Source organism: Gossypium arboreum, chromosome 11 (assembly GCF_025698485.1).
Source record: "Gossypium arboreum isolate Shixiya-1 chromosome 11, ASM2569848v2, whole genome shotgun sequence".
Lineage (NCBI taxonomy): Eukaryota > Viridiplantae > Streptophyta > Magnoliopsida > Malvales > Malvaceae > Gossypium > Gossypium arboreum.
The window spans coordinates 961,919-978,204 of NC_069080.1; the positions used below are offsets into that span (position 1 = coordinate 961,919).

The 16,286-nt window shown below is 31.6% G+C and overlaps 1 pseudogene; it reads left to right on the forward strand.

Moving 5' to 3' along the window:
- The first annotated feature begins 7,124 nt into the window (after positions 1–7,124).
- The window catches only part of LOC108455370 (berberine bridge enzyme-like 8), a 31,880-nt pseudogene continuing 22,718 nt past the window's right edge, over positions 7,125–16,286 (forward strand).

Sequence of the window (16,286 nt, forward strand, 5' to 3'; positions counted from 1 at the left end):
ATCTATATTGTGGTATACATATTTTATTCCCGTTGAGGAAATACTATTTGTTTGATTTCGACCGCTGTTAATGGAACCTTCACTATTATTCATGGTAAAAGATAAATTTTAAAATTATATATAAATTTGACTTTAATTTAATATAGTTATATATATAATTTTAATTTTTATTTAAATTTTACATTTATCAGTACTGTTATTTATTGGGCACTATTTTAAGTTTATTATGTGAAAATTGTTAATATAACGTTTTATTAAATTAAAATAGAAATAAATAAATTTAAATTATTTTCTTTTTATAATTATATAAATAAAAAATTCTAATTACTTCAAAAAAATATTTTTAATTTATGTAAAAATATTAAAATTTACTCAAGTAAAATGTAACAACCCTAACTCATATCGATCAAAAAGCAGAGTTACGGAGCATTACCGGGATTATACAGATCAAATACAGACTTTTCATATTATTTAACAATCATGTCAGAAATTATTCAAAAAGTCCCTTATATGAGCCCTTGAGACCCAAAACATGTATTAGAATCAAGTCGAGACTAAATCGGGTACTTAACGAATTTTTTGCAAAATTTTAAAATTTTTTCAAGGTGCACACCTGTGTGGTTAGGCCATGTGGGCATTTGAAATAGGGTACACGGTCGTGTCCCAGCTTGTGTCCGTACCCATGTAACTCTCTGACTTGGGTCACACTGCTAAGTCACACGCCCGTGTGCTAGGCTGTAATACCCCCTACCCGTATTTATCTCCGGAATAGGGTACGAGGTATTACCGGAGTTTACGAATTAATTTTTTTTTAACTTAATATAATCCCTTTATAGATATCTAACCTTCCCTGCAATTTTAAACCAAAAATAATCCAGATCAACCAATCCAAATTAACATATTTTCAAGATAGATTAACGCATATAGATTCACGCATATTTATAAGATAACGTCATCACATACCAAAACCAAGTTTGTTAACCATACCAATGGCTAACTTTACATTCATTTCACGTTAACATTTACTTTATTAACTTATACATGCCATTGATTTCCAAAATAAAATTTCTTGATATACCGAAATCTTGAAGTTGATAGTGTGATGTGTCTCCGACCAAATCCGACCTCCGAGCTCTTAACACTACAAAACAGGGAAAAAGGAAATAGGGTAAGCACTTTGTGCTTAGTAAGCTCATGTAACAAGAATTATACTTACCTAATATTTTCAATACAATGCAATAAACATTCAAATAAACATTCAAATATCCATTCAATGCATTATTGCCCTAACATGCACAAACTCAACATTCAAGTTAGTACAATAATTTTCACGTGTCAATAATATATATACCATGATTTCCATTCCCTTATTATTTTTCCATACTTATCCCGTTGAATTTCTCGAAATTTTTGATGGATTTTCAGAGGTACACTTTTAGTGTTCATTTCCGGGTCCGTCAATTCATATTCATGTGCGCACATTTCCATTTCAGAGAACACACTCCCGCGAACCTCATCCTTACAGCGGGATTACCAGTCCAGACTAAATCCCCTTTAATATAAACTCATAGAGTATTGTCGGGATTACCAGTCCAGGCTAAATTCCCTGCAACGACAATTACTCTAATGAGCTTGGATCTGAATTACCACTCCAGGCTAAATTCCCTGCAACGACAATTACTCTAATGAGCTTGGATCTGAATTACCAGTCCAAGCTAAATTCAAACCCTAATTCGGATTACCCGTCCGGGCTAAATCCATTTTACACATATTCTTCGGGAGGGCTATATCAGGATAGGATCACCCATCCCGGCTAGTTCCTTTTTACCGTCAATTCCTTTTCAGAGATCCATCGAATTTTCCTTTTATTCAACCGGGATTTCTTCCCATTTTATCAAATATATCAGTGTTTCATTAATTTTCATACAATGAACATTCAAATTATATTCACATCAATAACATACATTTCAAGCATTTAAGAATATAATTCAAGTTACACGAACTTACCTTGATACTTGTTCGTGTACAAAAATCTATTAATCTCGAACTTTTTCCTTTCCCTGATCTAGCTTCGTATTTGAATCTTCTGGATATAAATAAATAAATTTAATTATCAATTTAATACATTTCATGTTCATATGCAACATTCTCTATAATTCCACTATTACTTATAGTTCATTCAAAGCTGTCTACTTGAGTCATAGTCACTAAATTATTTTTATTTTGAGCTACAAAACTCCAAATTAGAATCAGCTAATTTTTCCTGAAACTAGACTCACATATCTTCTTACCATAAAATTTTCAAGATTTTTTGTTTATCCAGTAAGTAAAGTTTATTCTTTAAAGTCACCACTGTTCTGCTTCCAACAGTTTTGACCTCTCTTCACTACAAATTAATTATCTCTTCATACAGGATTCAAATGATATTATCGTTTATTTTTCTTAAAAATAGACTCATTCAGGAATCTATAAATATAAATTTAAGCCCATAATTATTTTTATGAAATTTTTTATGATTTTTCAAAGTTAGAACAGGGGAACCCGAATTCATTCTGACCTTGTCTCACAAAATTTATTATATCTCAATATTTAAAAATCCATTTCTTACACCGTTTCTTCTATGAGAAACTAGACTTAATAATATTTAATTCCATGTTTTGTTCATCTTCTAATTCTATTTATAAAATTTATGGTGATTTTTCAAAGTTAGTATACTGTTGCTGTCTAAAACTGTTTTAGTGCAAGCTGTTTATTACCATTTTTCCCCTAAGCTTTTAATAAATAATAATTTCGTCTCTACTCAATTAGCCTCTCAATTGAGCTTATTTTTCTCAATTAACAAATTATTCCATCACCTTAAACTACTTTTTAACCTTTAGGAATCAAAATTTCAGCAATAGGCTTTAATTTCAAATATTTTCACAATTAGGTCCTAAAAATCAATTTCTATTGAAATTACCTAATAAAATCATCTCATAAACAAATTAAAGCTTCAATTTCATTCTATTTCATCATAAAATTATAGAACTCAACCATGGTGACTTTCAATTTCATCCATGAAATCAAAAACTAATGAATTTAATAGTAGGACCTAGTTGTAAAAGTCTTAGAAACACAAAAATTACAAGAAAAAGGCAAGGATTAACTCACTTGGTGCAAAAATTATGAAATACCTGTTGTAGGCCAATTCTAACCCATTTACATCAAAACCCAATTTAGCCTTAACTAACCCACCAAAATTAAACCCAAAACCCAAAATCTTAACTACCCAAAGCCCAATTTACATCAAAACCCCAATGGCCCAAACCCTAAGCCCAAATTAAAATAAAAAAACCTAGCCCACAACCTAAACTTTTCTCAACTAAATCCTAGCCTTTGCCACCACCAATTCTACTAGCCACACTTGCTCCACCACCAACTCCACTAGCCACACTTGCTCCACTACCTACTCCACTAGCCATTTTTACCCGAAAGTAAAAATAAAAGGAGAAAGCTTATCCATTTTTATCGAAAAGTTTTTTGAGGTCCCATTGCAGTGTCTGGTGGCGCCAACGGCATGTGACCATGTGATCTGTGTGACCTTGTGGTAGGAAATCACCCATTTTCTCCCTCTCTCTTTTTTTTTGTTATTATTATATTTCTTAATATTATATTATATATATATTCTTTTAATATATTAGGTATATTCTAAATTCTATATTACGTATATATATATTATACTATTTTATGTATATATCTTTAATACTATATTATTTATATATATATATATATACATGTTATCTTATGTATATATTTTAATTATATTATGTATGTATTTTTACACTATATTATGTACATATTTTTAATATTATCACGTATTTATTTTTTGTATATGTACATATTTATGTAGTATTATTAATAGTATTATTTTAAACATCATTGTTATTTCTAATATATATATATATTATGTACACTTTTTTATTTTTATTTTATTTTTTATTTGTCAATATTAATTATTATTATTCTAATATTTTGATATTTTAATATTTTATATTATTCACATCACTATTCGCATTTTTACAATAATATTCTTAGATTTTTTTACTATCATTTTAGAAACTTTTTACATTTTAATTTTAAGAATAAGACAATGTACCGATTTTAACATTAAGTCATTGATTTCATCGCTATGTTGGGTGAAGTTAGTCGGCTCGTGTTAAAAACGGGATATCCTTCTTAAAAACCAAAAACTTACAACTTCTCATTTCCTTCAATCGGATCACACTTAAATGTCAAATTGAATTCGTATTTTTGAAAATCAAGACAACACATGTTTAATAAGATACCAATTTTGGGCGTCGCGAGGGTGTTAATACCTTCCTCGCGCGTAACCGACTCCCGAACCCAACGTTACTCTGGCTTTTGACGTAGACTTAAATTCGGTCTTCATTTTCGTGCAAGAATAAGTTTTCTTTTCTAAAAAAGGATGATTTATTAGGTGTCCGGTCACACCTAGAAAAAAGCTCGGTGGCGACTCCCTTTTTTAATAAAATCGAAAGTCGATTTTTTTAAATTTTCAAATAATCGCCTCAATTAGCGACCGAAAGTGAAATTTTTACGTCGCTACAATACCAGCTTAGAGAACTCCTCCTATGGTGTTTTGGCTGATTAGAATGAAGATAAATGAAGAGAAATCTAGATATTTCCTATTTAGTCCTATCTTTATTTAGTTAATTATGCAATATTCCAATTTTGCCCTTAAATCATCAATTTTCCTACTGATTTCATGCCCTTGACGTCCAGCCCAAATAAATTTTGGGTCTAAGTGCCTTTTAAATCCTTTATCATTAGACACTTAAGCTATTTAATCATTCTAGCAACTTTTACACCTTTTCCAATTTAGACCTTTTCATTTAATTACCTACCCAAACGTTAAAATTTTCTAACGAAATTTTAATACCACTTCACTAACATTTTATAAATATTTATAAAAATATTTCCTACTCAGTTTTATGAGATCAAGGTCTCGATACTTTGTTTTTACCCAATTCCTTCAATAATTTCTAACTAACCACTAAATCGGTAAAAAAAAATTATCGATATTTTCATACGATTTTCCTATTATATAAATATTCATGCAAAAATATTAAAATAAATTTTCTCTTTAAATCGGATTTGTGGTTACAAAACTACTGTTCCGATAACCTTGAATTTAGGCCATTACATACGCCGTGTGTAGGTGCAGGGGTTACACGGCCAAATCACATGCCTATGTGCCAGGCCGTGTGAACAATTTTGAGCATTCTTTTTTGAAATTTTTAAGATGCAGGGAACACACGACCAAAACACACACCCATGTGTGACACACGGCTGAGACACACGCTCGTGTCTCTGGCCGTGTGGACAAAATAAGGTCATTTCCAAGCCTTATTTCTTACCCAATTTGTCTTCTACTTACATAAACATTTTAACACTTCACAAGCCAATCCAATACATTTAAACCCAACCAAAATAAAGTCATAAACATGTCATATATCTCATATCTTAATATTCAAGATTTACCATATTAATCAAAACATCTATTTGCTTACCTGTACCAACTATACTATCTCATCTCATATATCAATATGCCTATAACTTATCCATCACTCAACCACATCAAACACAACAAACATAAAGAGGTCACACATGTATATATATAACAAAAGTATGTCCAACTCAAGCCATTCCAATGGCTAATTATAACCAAAACACATATTTTCCATCAATGGCCCAATTGAACCTATACATGCTATTATACCAAAATTTAGTGCGTTACATATACCGAAATGAGCCAAAGGATAGTGTGATGATACTCCGACCAACTTCCAACCAATTCAAGCTTCCAGATTACTATAAAACAGATGAAATAAAACAAAGTAAGAACTTAATGCTTAGTAAGTTCGTATAACAGAAAATTAACTTACCATTCATTTACATTTAAGGTAAGTATGCAAAATATATCCATAGAAACTTGGCAAATTGCCTAAGCACACATAACATCATCAAACATGTTAGGCATATATTTCATGTGAATATCAAGAAATAAGGATCAGCTCATCAAATATCAATTTTCCATGTGTTTTCAGGTGTATATAGATAGTATCTCATTCAGAATTCATTTTAACTTATATCAGAACTTTGCCCGTTGAACCATTCGAAATATCGATGGATACACGGGTAGTACACACGAAGTGCACACAACTATAATCCGTCAATACATATTCAGGAGTGTTTATTAGAGTACATAATCGGGAAGCCCTCTCTCTCGGGAGTGTTCTACCATTTTGTTTTATTTTATTATCTATCATCTTTATTTTTCATCTTTCCAATTTTATCATTTTCTTTTCTTAATTTTCCATGGATGAATCATTATACTTATATACTAACTCCTCTTAATGGTCTATTTATCATATAAGGACCTCAAATTTTGAATTCCATAGCTATTTGATACTTATAGCTACTAGAACTCAACTTTTACATTTTATGCAATTCGTTCCTTTCCATCTAAATAAACATGTAATCGGTAAAATTTTCTTAACGAAATTTTCATACAACATTCCTAACATAATACAGGTCATGTATTAATATTAAAATAATTTTTCTTATGGACTCGAATTTGTGGTTTCAAAACTACTGTTCTGATTTCACTAAAAACGGGCTGTTACATAAAATGTCACCAAGCAATTTTCACACGATTCCAAAAATAATAATGTCAAGGTTGCAAGTGTTAAAAATTAAAGTAGACCAAATCAAAATTTATTTATAATATTAATATTTATCATTAAAAAAATAATCCCATCAAAAGTGCTCTCATCACTTTAGTTGAAAAAACATGGACATTTTCATCTAGATGTTTTCAAATGCTTTGATATAATAGGCTATTTTACACATCTAACCCCAAAAAAAAATAATTTATAAAAATGACATTGGTTCAAAAATATTCAACTAAATAACTTGAAATAAACAGTAAATTTAGATTATGATAACCCAAATAACCCTTTTATTTTGACCCATGATTGCCTGATGATTAGTACAATATAAATATGGAGTCTCTTAATCCATATTCTACAGTCCTGGAGGTATATAAAGTTATAGGTTAAAAAATGAAGTTCCTACAGTTTTCAATGTTACTGCTCCCTATTCTTTTGGATGCTCTTTTGTCGTTTTCAATGGGGGCTTCGTATCATGAAGATTTTCTTCAATGCCTTTCCCTTCGTTCAAATGACTCTACTTCCATTTCCAATGTGGTTTACACACGAAATAATTCTTCTTATTCATCTGTTCTGGAATCTACAATACGAAATCTTAGGTTCAATTCGACTGATACCCCAAAGCCTTTGGTCATTGTAACACCCTCTCGAACATCCCATTTTCAAGCAACGATTTACTGTGCGAGAAAACATAGGCTCCAAATTAGGACCCGAAGTGGTGGCCATGATTATGAAGGTCTTTCGTATGTTGCCAAAGTCCCATTTGTTCTCGTTGACTTGGTTAATTTTCGATCGGTGGATGTTGACGCTGAGAATAGAGTTGCATGGGTTCAAGCTGGTGAGATTGTCGGTGAAGTTTATTACAGAATTGCAAAAAAAAATAGGACCCTTGCCTTCCCAGGTGGTGTTTACTATACAATCGGACTCGGCAGTTTTATTAGCAGCAGAGGTTTCGGGTTATTGTTCAGAAAATACGATACTGGCGGTGATAATGTTATCGATGCTCAATTGATCGACGTAAACAGAAGGATTCTCGACAGGAAATCTATGGGGGAAGATTTGTTTTGGGTAATTTGAAGTGGTGGTGGTGGAAGCTTCGGGATCGTCCTAGCATGGAAGCTAAAACTTGTTCCAGTTCCTGCAACCGTAACGGTGTTTGAGGTCATCCGAACTGTAACGCCTCTAACCTGAATCCGTCACCGGAATAGAGTTACGGAGCATTACTGGAGTTACCAATTTATTTATCAGATATTTCATTAATTTGATATCTTTTCTTCTCCACGTTCAAGTCTTGTATTCAAGTCATCCGGATCTTTATAAAGAAATTTGATCGTTGTTTTCATTTATTTCATGTTATAATACATTCAACTAATGCTCTAAACAAAATTATCATTATACCCCTAAACTTTTAATTAATAACGATTTCATCCTTAGGTTAAAATAAAATAAAATTATGCAATTTAATCCTTATTTCTAGCCGTTATTCTCACACAAATTGATAACAACCTATGAATTCTATAAAATGTCAGAATTTTCCATAATTTCAACACTTTTCAATTTAATCCTTAAAACATGTTTTTCCCCGATCTTGAGCTAAATTAATAACTTCATTCAATTTTGTAATTTAAATAATAAAATAATCCATTTCATGCAAATTGGTCATTTCTAACATTTTTTTTACAAAATTGCCCATAAAAATTTACTTTTATTCAATTTAGTCCATGAGCCTAAAACATACAAATTAGCCATGCTAGCTGAATATTCATACATATTTTCCTCCTCCTCCTCTCCATTCCATATCCTTAATTTATATAACATGCAACAAGTAACATTATCAATAATTTCACTATTTACTTATGTATATTCAAAACTGTCCATTTGCATCATAGTCACTAAATTATTTATATCCTAAGCTACAGAACTCAAAATTAAGATCCGCTAATTTTTCCTAAAACTAGACTTACTTATCTTATTACCATAAAATTTTAAGAATTTTTGGTTTAGCCAATAAGTCAAGTTTATTCTTTAAAGTTTCCCCTGTTCTGCTATCTGACAATTCTGACCCTTTTTCACTAAGAATTAATTATCTCATCGTACGAGATTCGGATGATATTCCTGCTTATTTCTATTGAAAATAGACTCTTTAAGGATTTTAAAAATATAAATTTAATCCCTTAATTATTTTTCTCCAATTTTTGATGATTTTCCAAATTCAGAACAGGGGAACCCGAAATCATTCTGACATTGTCTCACAAAACTTATTATATCTCATGATTTACAATTCCATTGCTTACACCGTTTCTTCTATAAGAAACTAGACTCAATAAGCTTTAATTTCATATTTTATTCATCCTCTAATTAGATTTCTACAATTTTTGGAGATTTTTAAAAGTTAAACTATTGCTGCTGTCCAAAACTGTTTTAGTGCAAAATGTTGATTTTCATTTTGCCCCAAGTTTCACAGTTCATACAATTCAGTCCTTACTTAATTAACCCCTCAATTAAACTAATTTTCTCAATTAATACTTTTCCTAGACATTATAAGTTATTTCATAACTATTGAAATTCAGAATTTCCACATAAAACTCTAACTTCAAACTCTTTTACAATTTAGGTCCCAAACATTCACTTTCTATTCAATTCTTTCAATAAAATCAACATATAAACAATTTAAAGCTCTAATTCTATGTCAAATCATCATATACTTCCAGCACATATTCATAGAAACTTTCAATTTCGTTCATAGAATCAAGAACTATTGAATTCAACAAATGGACCTAGTTGTAAAAGTCACAAAAACACAAAAATTTTAAGAAATAATCAAGAACTGAACTTACTCGCAGTAAAAATATGAAAAACCAGCTTAAAGGAACTCTTTCATGGTGTTTTTGCTGATGAGAATGCAGAAAAATAAAGAGAAATCTAGATAATTCCACTTTAGTCCTAGCTTTATTAAGTAAATTTTGCAATTTTCTAATTTTGCCCTTAATTCCCCTTATTTTCTTGTGATTTCATGCTCTTGCCGTCCAGCCCAAATAGACCTTGGGTCTATTTTCCTTTTAAACCCTCTTTCTTTTATCATTTAAGCTATTTAATCATTTTCCACAATTTTGCATTTGATACAATTTAGTCCTTTTTGTTCAATTAGCTATCAAGATGCTTTAAAATTTCTTGTGAAACTTTAATACTAACTTATTAACACTCCATAAATATTTATAAAAATATTTATGGCTCGATTTAAAATTCTCGAGGTATCGATAGCTCGTTTTCAATTTTAATTATTTTAATATATATATGTCGAAACCATTTTTTTGAAAACGGGAATCGACCTTATTCTAAAATGAAAATTAAAACGGGAGTCGCCACTGATTTTTATTGGGTGTGATCGGATCACCCTTGTTTTAATAAAACATTTTAGTTTACTAAAACGACATTTTGATCTACGAAATTTGAGAAAACGGGTTCGGGAGTCGGTTACATACGAGGAAGGATTAGCACACTCATAACGCCCAAAATTGGTACCTAATTGATTAATTAATGTCTTAATATCAAAAATTGAAAAGATTTAAAATAAATTTGAAATACGATCCCTTTTTTATGAATGTTGAGTTTAAAAGTGCTTGAATTGGATCAAAACGATTGCTAAAGATTTCCTTGTCTCGAGACATCGGAGAATCACATCCCGTAAGTTAGGACACGATACCTTGAACTTCCGAGCGCAAGTTTATCTTTAATTTTAATTGAAATTTCATGTGTTTTAAAATTCGAAAGGATATTTGGCTATTTAGAATCAATGAGAGAATCGAAACCCCGTAAGTTAGGGCACAATTCCTCGGTGTTCCAAAACGCGAAACGTTGCCTTATTTTCAAAATTTCTTTTGTTTTAAATTTGGTCCTAAAAATTTTAATGAAATATTTAAGAGGTATACGTTAGAAACAAATCGCGAAGAATAATCCAAATAATGAAACGAATATACACCATAAAAGTCATAATATCGAAATGTTTGGTGTAACGCCCCCTTTACCCGAGACCGTCGCCGGAGTCGAGCACGAGGCATTACTAAACTTATTTGAGCACTTAAACAAATTCAAACAATTTATATCACACTTTCCAGACAAGCTGTCCAACTGTGTCATAGTTGCTAAATAATTCATATCTCGAGTTATAAAACTCGAAATCCAAATCCATAAATTTTCTCTGAATTTATACTCATATATATACTTACCAATTTTTTTCTAGAATTTTTGGTCAAGCCAATTAGTACAGTTTATTATTTAAAATCTCCCCTGTTTCAGGGTTTGACTACTCTGACCTTTGTGTATTACGAATCAGATATCTCTCTGTACAGAGCTTCAATGACTAGGCCGTTTTCTCTAATAAAACTAGACTCAATAAGGAATCTGTACATATAAAGTATGACTTCTAATTATCTTTGTAAAATTTATGGTGAATTTCCAAAGTCAGAACAGGGGATCCAGAAATCGCTCTGGCCCTGTTTCACAAAAATTTAAACATCTCATAAAATATAGCTCATATACCTGTTTTGCTTCTTCCATATGAAAATAGACTCATCGAGATTCGATTCTATAATTTATTCATTATTTAATTCCATTTCTACTATTTTTAGTGATTTTTCAAAGTCAAACTACTGCTACTTACTGAAAACTGTTTTAGTACAAATATTGTTAACTAGTTTATAACATCTTTACTTCAATTCATTCAAACTCTATACATGCCATATAAATCTTCAAACTTAAAACAAAAGCTACCGGAATTGATCTGGATAGTGTGCTTTGTTGTGTTGATCCGATCTACCCACTTCACTTCAAGTCAATCTACATAAAAATATTAAACACACACAAGTAAGCTTATTGAAGCTTAGTAAGTTCATAGGTTAAAAGTAATGCTTACCAAACATAATATTTCCAAACAATACCAAAACATTTACTAAAGTTTCCTGCGATTCACAACCATTGTTATAATAATTCACATAGTTGAGCTCAACAAGATAATAACTACTCAATCTCTTTCATTTGGATCACTTCTCTTTATTTCTTATAATCAAATTAGGAAACGGCTTACGAAATTGAGTACGTCGTTGCTCAATGCCACGATTCACAACTCAGTATGGTTTTCCTCATTGAAATACCATACCTACATTTTTTAACTTCGGTATGGGAAATGCCATACCTACATTTCTTAACTTCGGTATGGATTTGATAATACCATACCTACATTTCACATTTCAAGTATGGATAATACCATACCTACATTTCACAACTCAGTATGGATGATACCATACCTACATTTCACACTTTGCCATGGAACAACCATGGTCTTATCCAATCAATTCATCACACGTCACGATCTGAGCATTACTCAATCCTGCGTTTTTCCTAATTTGCATTTCCACATTTATTCTTTCATTAACAAAATCTACACAATCCCACAACAAATTAGTATATAATAACACATTATATACTTCAATCATTCACAAATAAACATCTAATTTCAACCATATGAACTTACCGGCTAATTTGTAGAAGATATTGAAATTTTGGGACTATTCGCAACTTTTTCTTTTCCTCGTTCTTCTTTGGATTCTTGATCTATAATATAAAATATTTCTACTCATTAGCATTTATTTGATTTCTATTTCACTTCACAATTTATGCTGTTCAAATTTCGAAATTGCACTTTTACCCTAAAATTTACAGTTTTCACAATTTAGTCCCTACTCAATTCACCCATCAATTGAACTAATTTTCTCAATTAACACTTTATTTTATCATTATAAACTATTTCAAAACCTTTTATATTCTAAATTTCAACAGCAACCTTCAATTCACAACTTTTTCACAATTAGGTCGTAAATATCATTTCCTATCAAAATCACTTAATAAAACCACCTTAATATGAAATTAGAACTTAAATTTCATAATAATTCATCATAAAATTCCCTTATCCATCCAGGGTAACTTCCAATTTCACCCATAAAATCAAAAACTAATGAATTCTACAAGTGGACCTAATTGTAAAAGTCATAAAAACATAAAAGTATCAAGAAAAGTAAGAATTAGACTCACATGATGTAAAAATATGAAAAACCAGCTTTCTCCAGACCTTCTATGGCGTTTTGGCTGAGAAATTATGAAGAAAATGTCTAGATTTTTCAATTACATCATTATTTAACTATTAACTTTTATCTATTTCCAATTTTGCCCTTGTTCACATTGTTTTCTTGCTTATTTCATACCCAAACCGTCCAGCCATTAACCTTTGGGTCTAATTGCTCTTTAAATCCATCTTTTAAATACTTAAGCTATTTACTCACAATTTAACAAATTTTGTGCTATTTTCAATTTAATCCTTTTCAATTAATTAGCCATCCAAGCGTTAAAATTTTCTAACTGAAACTTTAATACTAACTCAATGACACTCCATAAATATTTATAAAAATATTTATAGCTTGATTTTCAACTTTGAGGTCTCGATACCTCATTTTTGACCCGTTTGACCTAATAAATTCTTTTAATTCACTAATTTCACCATTTCACAAATTCTTCTAAATTCTTACTTGACTCATAAATATTAAATTACTATCTTGTTCAATCTTATTTGTCGAATTTAGTGATCTCAAATCACCATTTCCGACACCACTTTGAAAATTAGTAGTTACAACTCTCCCCCTTTAAAAATTTCGTCCTCGAAATTTGTTACTGAAAATAGATTTGAATCTTGTGATCTTATTGACTCCTCTGTTTCCCAGGTTGCCTCCTCCATACCATGTCGATGCCATAATACTTTAACCAATGGTACTCTTTTGTTCGCAATTCCTTAACTTCACGAGCCAAAATCTTCTTTGGTTCTTCGAATAAGTCATATCTGGTTGAAACTCAATTTCGGTATGGGGAATTACGTGTGAAGGATCTAACCTATCTTGCCTTAGCATAGACACATGAAACACATTATGAATCTTCTCAAGTTAGGAGGTAAAGCCAAACGATAAGCCACAGGACCAACCCTTTCCACAATTTCATATGGCCCTATGAATCTCGGACTTAATTTTCCCTTTTTACCAAATCGTAACACCCTTTTCCATGGTGAAACTTTTAAAAATACTCGATCACCCACTGCATATTCTATGTCTCTTCGTTTTAAATCCGCATATGACTTCTGACGATCTGAAGCAGCTTTTAGACTATCTCGAATAATCCGGACTTTCTCTCCAGTTTCTCGAATCAAATCAACCCCAACTATTTTTGATTCACTCAATTCAGACCAACACAATGGAGTCTTGCATTTTCTACCATAAAGAGCCTCAAATGGTGTCATTTTTATACTAGACTGATAGCTATTGTTGTAAGCAAACTCAGCCAATGGTAAATACCTTTCCCAACTGTCACAAAACTCGAGTATACAACATCTTAACATATCTTCTAAAATTTGAATCACTCACTGATTGTCCATCTGTTTGAGGATGAAATCTTTGTACTAAAATTCAATCTGGTGCCTAAGGCTTCTTGCAATTTATTCCAAAATCTTGAAGTAAACCTCGGATCCGATGCGAAATGATAGATATTGGAACTCCATGTAGTCTCACAATCTCGACACATACAATTACGCTAACTTATTAAGTGAAAAATCTATTCATTTGGAATAAAGTGTCTTGACTTTGTCAATCTATCAACAATCACCCATATCGAATCTTTCTTTCTGAGTCACGAGCAATCGACACAAAATCCATTGAAATATGCTCCCACTTCCATTCGGGAATCATAATGGGTTGTAATAAACCCGTTGGCACTTGATGCTCGCTTTAAATTGTTGGCAAATCAAACATTTTGAAATAAATTAAAATTTCTCTTTTCATACCAGCCACCAATATGTCTTTTTCAGATCACCATACATTTTTGTACTACCGGATGAATAGAATACATACTATTATGTGCTTCAGAAAGAATATCATTCTTTAAATCGAATTATTGGGAACACAAATCCTATTATGATAGCGCAATATACCTTCATCATCAATCTTGAACTCGAATCTAAATTATCCCGAACCATTTGTCGTTTCAAGACCAATTTTGGATCTTCATTCTGCACTTCGAATTTGTTGAAGAAACATTGGTTTTACCTTCAATTCTACTAATACAACACCTTCTTCATTAAGAGCCAAATGAGCATTCATTGCAGAAGTGCAAACAAGGATGACTTTCGACTCGATTGCATCAAGAACTACATTAGCTTTCCACGGATGATAGTCAATAACCAAATCATAGTCTTTCAACAACTCTAACCACCGTCTCTGTCTTAAGTTCGGTTCCTACGAGTCATTAAGTATTTCAAACTTTTGTGATCCGTATACATATAACACTTCTCACCATATAAATAGTGTCTCCAAATTTTTAAGGCAAAAACAATTGCGCTAACTCAAGATCATGTGTAGGGTAATTCTTTTCATGTGGTTTTAATCGCCGTGAAGCATAAGCCACTACCTTTCCCGACTGCATTAACACACAACCCAAACCACTTAAAGATGCATCACTGTATACAACATACGGTATACCTGATTCTGGTTGAGTTAAGACTGGAGCTTCTGTTAACATTTTCTTTAACTAATCAAAGCTCACGACATTCATCGAGACCACATAAACTCAACATTCTTACGTAATAAACGAGTCATTGGTGAAGCAATCATGGAAAAATTCTTTACAAAAGCGGCGATAGTATCCTGCTAATCCCGAAAACTTCGCACTTTAGTTACATTCTTGATGTTTTCCAATTCACCCTTCTTAGAAACTTTACTTGGATCCACGAATTCCTTAATTTGAGATAATATGACCCGTAAATCCAACCTCATGAAGCCAAAACTCACATTTACTAAATTTCGCATATAACTGTTTTTCTCTCAAAGTCGTAGTACAATTCTCAAGTCTTTGTGCATGTTCGGATTCTGTCTTTGAATAGACCAATATGTCATCAATAAATACCACCACAAATCTATCCAAATAAGACTGAAAAATTCGATTCATTAAATCCATAAATGCAGCAGGGCATTCGTTAAACCAAAAGGCATTACCAAAAATTCGTAGTGACCATACCGAGTTCGAAAAGCGGTCTTTGGCACATCACACTCTTTAACCTTCGGTGATAATACCCGGATCTAAGGTCTATTTTTGAGAACACTGCAAAGCACCTTTCGGTTGATCAAACAAATCATCGATACGAGGTAATGGATATTTATTTTAATTGTTACCTTATTCAACTGCACGTAATCAATACACAATCGCAACGAACCATCTTTCTTTTTCACAAATAAGGCAGTGCGCCCCAAGGTGATGTACTCGATCGATGAACCCTTTATCCAATAACTCTTGCAACTGTGTCTTCAACTCTTTTAACTCATTGGTGCCATTCTATACGGTGTTATTGATATTGGAGCATGCAGGAATTACATCAATTGTGAATTCAACCTCACGATCGGGGTAAACCGGGTAATTCCTCGAAACACATCATAAACTCATTAACAATCGACAATTGTTCCATCTTCA